Raw genomic sequence first — 6,000 nt, 5'->3', positions numbered from 1 at the left:
ATGTGAACGAACGGCGCTTTACAGAGGAGTACTGCCTGACTGGATCGTTGATGAACGACAGAGGCCACTCCGACCTCTTCTCGGGTTTCTTCAATGACTTACTAAGGATCTTCTTCACATTCGCCCATGCAGGGGAAGCCAGTTACACCAAAGCAAACGCAGGAAAGTGCAATTCAAGCAGAGACCAGGAGGGACTTGTTTACACCGAGAGTGGTCGGAGAATGGAACAATGCGCCCAGCCCTGTTGCTGGAGCCGATTCTTGATGAGATCTTGGGCTCACTAAGAAGCCCCCGCTGGATGCTAATCTTTCTGTTGTTCTTGCAGGTCCTGCGCTGCTTTTGAGCCGACAGAGCTCGTCCTGGTCTGTCGGCACAGCCCAATTGCAAATGATCAGCTCCGCGTACAGAAGGAACGTGCGTTTGGTACAAGAGTGCATGAAGGCACCGGAAATACATTGGGAACAAATGACCGGTCGCTCAATACCTCTGTGAAGTACAGGAGCGTGCAAAACGAGGCTGTTTCCACCCGGTCTCGAACCGGGGACATTTCGCGTGTCAGGCGAACGTGATAGCCGCTACACTACGGAAACCTGCAGGGACAGCTGCTGGTGTCTCGCTTGCGTTTCGGGCTGAGAAAGGGAAGCGTCACTTTAGGCAGGGGGCGCTGGAGAGAGGAACAAAGGGTGCGATGAAACAAAATGCAGAAACCCGGGATCGAGCCAGGGACCTTTAGAACATACTCTCACGAATCGTTAGAATACGTGCGTTTGATCATCAATTGCGTAACAACTACATTCGTTCGACTTGAGCCATCAAGCTCATAGTTTTCAAATCTTGAAAGCTGTCATTGAGCACATCATAGTGTGCAGTACGCCCCGTAACTTGCGCACTTCAACAGAAAGAAGAGCAGACAGCTCCATAAATATGCGAGGCGCAGAGAGTGCAAGGCGAGCCGCACACGTTTCGGTGGCTGAGAGAGGGCAGTTTTTGCTTCTGCATTTCCCAAGTAAGGACGCATGACAACAAGCGATCGCGGTGCTCATTTACGACATAGTGGTGATGAGTTTTCAGTACGTGTTCTTTTGAACGAGCAATGAGGTTGCTGCCTTGGACAGCTGACTGCACGCTCTCATTGTGCCACGTGATGAGTATTCACCAGGCTCGTTCAGTCATTAGTCACATTCCATCGTTTGCCATAACCAGATGCTGCAAGGTGATGTGGATATCAGTTCCCAGTCTTGTGGACGAGGACAAAAAGAGCACACAAGAGCTCATCCGCGAGTTGATCCCAGGACCTCCCACACCCTAAGCGAGAATCATACCCCTAAACCAATGAGCCACGGCAGCACTTTCCATTTTATTCTGTCAGCGAGCTTGAGGACGGGGAGAGGCGTCATTCACTCGTCCAGTCAGACCTTCATCAATAAGTCAAGAAAGCCGCAATTACACGACTGCCTTGCAGACGAAGGGCAGTGAACTGCACCCGGTAAGAGGGGAACAAGCGGCACTAGGCGACACTGAGGCATGAGCCCCAGTGAGGGGGGTTAGCTTGCATGGTACAGCGCTCGCTTTGCATGCGAGAGGTAGCGGGATCATTTCCCACGTCCTCCAGGTGTGTGCTTAGAGCTTGATGTGCCGAAAGGTGTCCTTTAGCCTGTGGTCACGCCTTGCATGGAGAGCGTCATGCAGCTGTCAATCATTTCGCAGCCACGCCCCCTCTTCATCTTCTCTCTGCCTTAAGCGTCTCCGCCACTCTCTCTTGACATTTCATGTCAGCATGTCAGAAGTCCGAGTGACGTTTTTAATGGCTGAGTGAGGGCACGATGCTGAAGCAGAGAGGCCACTTCAGCCAGAGAGACTTGTGCTAGGTGAGATCTGAAAAACGGACTCGCAACAGAAACAGACCAAAAAAGTATCGGTGAGATCAAAAGGCAAATGCAACATCCAGCAGAGGGCGTCTAAAGATTAGGGAACGGGCGACTGAAATCCATATGAGGCAAACTTTCCGGCTGTGTACTGCAGCTGGCCTCGTTGGCGTAGTTGGTAGCGTGTCAGTCTCTTCATCTGAAGGTCCTGAGTTTGATCCTCACACGGGGCAGGGCTGCTTCCTCTCTTGCTCTTTTCAAACACTTGCGGCAACTGTTCGCTCATACCAAGTCTGGAATGCGTGACCTTTACACGGGGGAGAAGCAACGCCGCATCCCTTTTCTAAAGAACATTCACATTCAGAAATAAGTCAAGAAATTTGACATTACTTTAGCTCGCGCTGCTGTCAGCCTGCCCATGTTGCCAAAGAAAGATTCACTCGGCGTCAACATGACAGAACAGCGATCACTTGAAAACACTGTTCCACACTCCGTAAGCAAGAACTTCAGTGTTTGCAGTCACCCGATATGCCGATAGTCAAAGGAGCACAAAACACGAAGCGTCAAAAGACAAGATGAGTTGATGGAAAGAGCGTTGAATTGATGAGCACAATAGTTCAGCTCGTACAATAGGCAACGAAGGTCCCGGCGTCATCATCGCACTTGAAAGGACTGCCTTGCAGACTAAGGGCAGTGGGAGGTTGCTGTTTTGAGATGGAGGCATTGGGATGGTGGGCCGAGATCTATTCTTCTTAAGGAATTCTTCATCGTGAAAGATCGGTCCACAGGTCATCCAAAGAACTTACACATTTTTGGGACTCAGGGAATCACGTGCTTCCGGAAGGGAGTGAACTGCTCAAACACATGACATGCCCCCTTGATCTCACATGCACAATTCTGCTGCAACATGCACAGCTACCGTCCAAATTTTTGGGACTCAGGGAATCACGTGCTTCCGGAAGGGAGTGAAGTGCTCAAACACATGACATGCCCCCTTGATCTCACATGCACAATTCTGCTGCAACATGCACAGCTACCGTCCACACCAGGCAGTGGGGCTTCAGCAGAATTTGCTACGCCACCTGCAATTACATATCCAGCTGCACACATATACATGGCCCCTCTGTCCTTTTCAGGATCTCAAAAAAAAGCATAGCGTGGTTTTCCTGCAACCTGATTGACCGCATCTCCCTCAGAATGTGCCCCGTTGCATTCATTGTCTTATGTTTGCTCAAACTGCATATGTGTGATTGCATATTTTTGGGTATTTTCATATGTCAATATTTAATTCACTGACATTCCTGTATGCTTGGAAGAAAGGTAGATTGGATTTGGCACAGGACGCCTGCCCATATTTGTTGATCATTGTTGGGCTGGAAAAACAATGATAAAAAGTGTATGAAAAAAGCTCTCTCCAATATTTCCCTTCTCTTCGCCATGGTTACACTGCCTGTTCTTTCCGTCTTTTGTCCTTCTACAAAGATTCCAGGGCTCTTTTTCCACCATAATATCAGAAGCCAAAAAATAACCATCTAATGTGTAAACAGCATTTGTAATGTTGGTAGCTGGAAGAGGTTAAGTATGTTTGCAAGACCTAGTTGATTACACCACAGACTTACTTTGTTGTTGTCAGTTTTTTTTTCTCTTTTAAAGGCTGTAGGTGGGGTGTGATGGACTGTACCACTATCATAGAAGATTTTTTCAGGACACATCGCAGTTCCATAGTAGAATTGATCAATAGTAAAATTCCATAGGACATTATTTACCAACATATTACCCAGTGTGAGACTCTGCCAGTAAACCTCAGAGCATTGAGTTCTCCACTGATAAAGATGGCTGTCTGAAGTCATGAAATCCACTGCTGGGATGCCTGAGAGCCAGTAATTGAATCTTGGCTGGAATTAGGCTTTCTATTAGTGTTGATCTTTGGGAATTATGTGGTAAAAAGGGAAAACTCCTTTACTTTAGTCACTTTGAATGTTCAAATGTACAGAACCTGCAAAACTAAGCAATGAAAAAAATCCATCACCACTCTCATGATAGCATAACTCATAGTCTCTGCTGTTGTGTAACAATACACACTTTCAATTTTCTTATCGCCTGTCTCCAGAGAGAATGTTGTTAGTGCTGATGACCTTGAATTAGACCTTGTTGACTCTGTAAAACAATCTTCCTCTGCTTAGATTTTCACTCAGATTGATTTTGTTCTCAGATTATTCCTGGCAGGACTGAGTTTCTAGGAAATGAAAAGTGAAAGAAAAAGTACAGAAGATCAGCCCTTGAATATACAACATTGTGCAGTGAGATTGTTAAATGTATTAGCTGCTATCCTGTGCTAGAGCCTATCGTGGTAAGCAGTGGATGACAGGATCTAGCACAGATACTAATGAAACACTGTTAATGAAAGATAAAACACTTGAGTCTTATTTTAGTTTTCCATTTCCCTTTCATTTGTGATGTACTGTACAACAGGCCACAGAACATGCACAAAAACAGATATGCACACATTCACACCAGGCAATGACAGTCTGCCCAGTCAGAATCTGAGCTGAGGTATCAGAATTCTGAATTCCCTGAATTCTGTCATGGATCATCCACAATAAGGGCAATATTTGAACACGAGGATCCCCAGGAGAGAGCCTAGTAACATAAATCTTGGAGCAAAAGCAGATGATTAACTTCATAGTTTGTGTGGTTGAGCCAAAGTTGAGCATGAGGATATGTGAGTCACCATTCTTAGAAATGGATCCAACTTCAGACAGGCGTCAAAAGTAAGAGTATACAGTGCTGGGGCAATGACACTTCAATGATCAGAAGGATAACAAGAGTTTTAATGCATTGAAATTGATTTTCTGGTGATGCACACTGTCATGGAACTATTAATTTTTTAAGGATCACTTACTGACGTCAGACAGCTGCCAATTCTCCAGACTGGAAGGATGAACAGTTTATCCCCCTAGGTACCATATTTCCATATTTCGAAGCATTGGAATAATACATGTCATACAGCAACATAAAAACAGGAAGACAAGTATCACAGCCCCTATAATCGGTGTTAGTAACTTAAAAGAAAAACATTCCCCCTGGCCCAAACAGTGATTCTAACCAGGAGAGAAAAGCCGGTGTATCTTTTATGCCTCTCTCTTTATTCACCTTGTCTTTTAGTTCTTTCAAATGCTGAATAGCGAGCGTAAGATTTCCGTAATCATAGTCATTAGCTGAAATATATGTACAACAGGAGTCTCCTACTAAAGCACAGACTCCTCCAGATGCTGCATTTTGAAGGTCCAGCACGAACCTGTTCTGAAGTGCCATTAATCGAACTCCCCTTAATTCTTGTTTGATAGCGTCTAAGCCTTCTAACGTGATATTAATAAAAGAGTACATTTCATAAAAAGTCGCATGGGTGAGGCTGTAGAATGAGGCATTAAAGCACATATATAACAAGATGCATTAAATTTCTTTAACTTTACAGTATGATTTATAAATTTATACCACAAATTACTCATATCCCCCTCATTATCAGTTTCATTCAGCCAGTTTGTATACAAAGAGGCTTCGTGTTTAGATTCTTCCTCTTTTGGGGTGGTGACAGGCTTCTACATAAAAAGGAAAAAGGCTGTGCACATCAGTCCCAAGCAGGTTATCCCCATCTGTCCTTGTGGAGACATCACTCCTGCGCTTTGCTCAGTTCGTTTGTGACCTTTTTACAGTGGGAAGCATGAATCCAGGGCACCATTTCTGTGACCTTCACAGCAGTGGCAGTGGTCAGCAGCACCTGGTACAGCCCCCTCCACCTGAGTGAACACCATTTCTTTTTCCTGAAGTCTTTCACCAGAATCCAGTCTCCTTATTCACTCATTAGTTCTTACAGCACAGGTAAATCCCTGTGGGCTGGAGCCCAGCATAATCTTAGGCTTTTTTGGTCAACATTGGTCAACAGATTGGTCAACAACTGGGTAATAACTCTTAGAAAAATCTACACATTGTTCCCCTGCCTCAGCTGTGACGTTTTGCAGAACAATTCTAGCTGACGTTGTAAAATTTCTCTTTGTTCTGTTCCTGCAAAACATCTTATTATGAACAAACAAACCACAATAATCATTTGCATCTAGGGGAATCACTCCCAAGGGTA

At 45.2% G+C, this 6,000-nt stretch overlaps 1 non-coding gene across 1 annotated transcript; it reads right to left on the bottom strand.

The window, feature by feature from the left end:
• Nucleotides 1-517: 517 nt before the first annotated feature.
• Nucleotides 518-590, bottom strand: trnav-gac (transfer RNA valine (anticodon GAC)). The gene has a single exon. It is a non-coding gene; the product is annotated as a tRNA-Val (tRNA).
• Nucleotides 591-6,000: the final 5,410 nt, after the last annotated feature.

Source organism: Lepisosteus oculatus, unplaced genomic scaffold (assembly GCF_040954835.1).
Source record: "Lepisosteus oculatus isolate fLepOcu1 unplaced genomic scaffold, fLepOcu1.hap2 HAP2_SCAFFOLD_40, whole genome shotgun sequence".
Taxonomy (NCBI): domain Eukaryota; kingdom Metazoa; phylum Chordata; class Actinopteri; order Semionotiformes; family Lepisosteidae; genus Lepisosteus; species Lepisosteus oculatus.
Note: the sequence above shows the minus strand (reverse complement) of the source record. Positions and strands in the feature narration are given on the sequence as shown.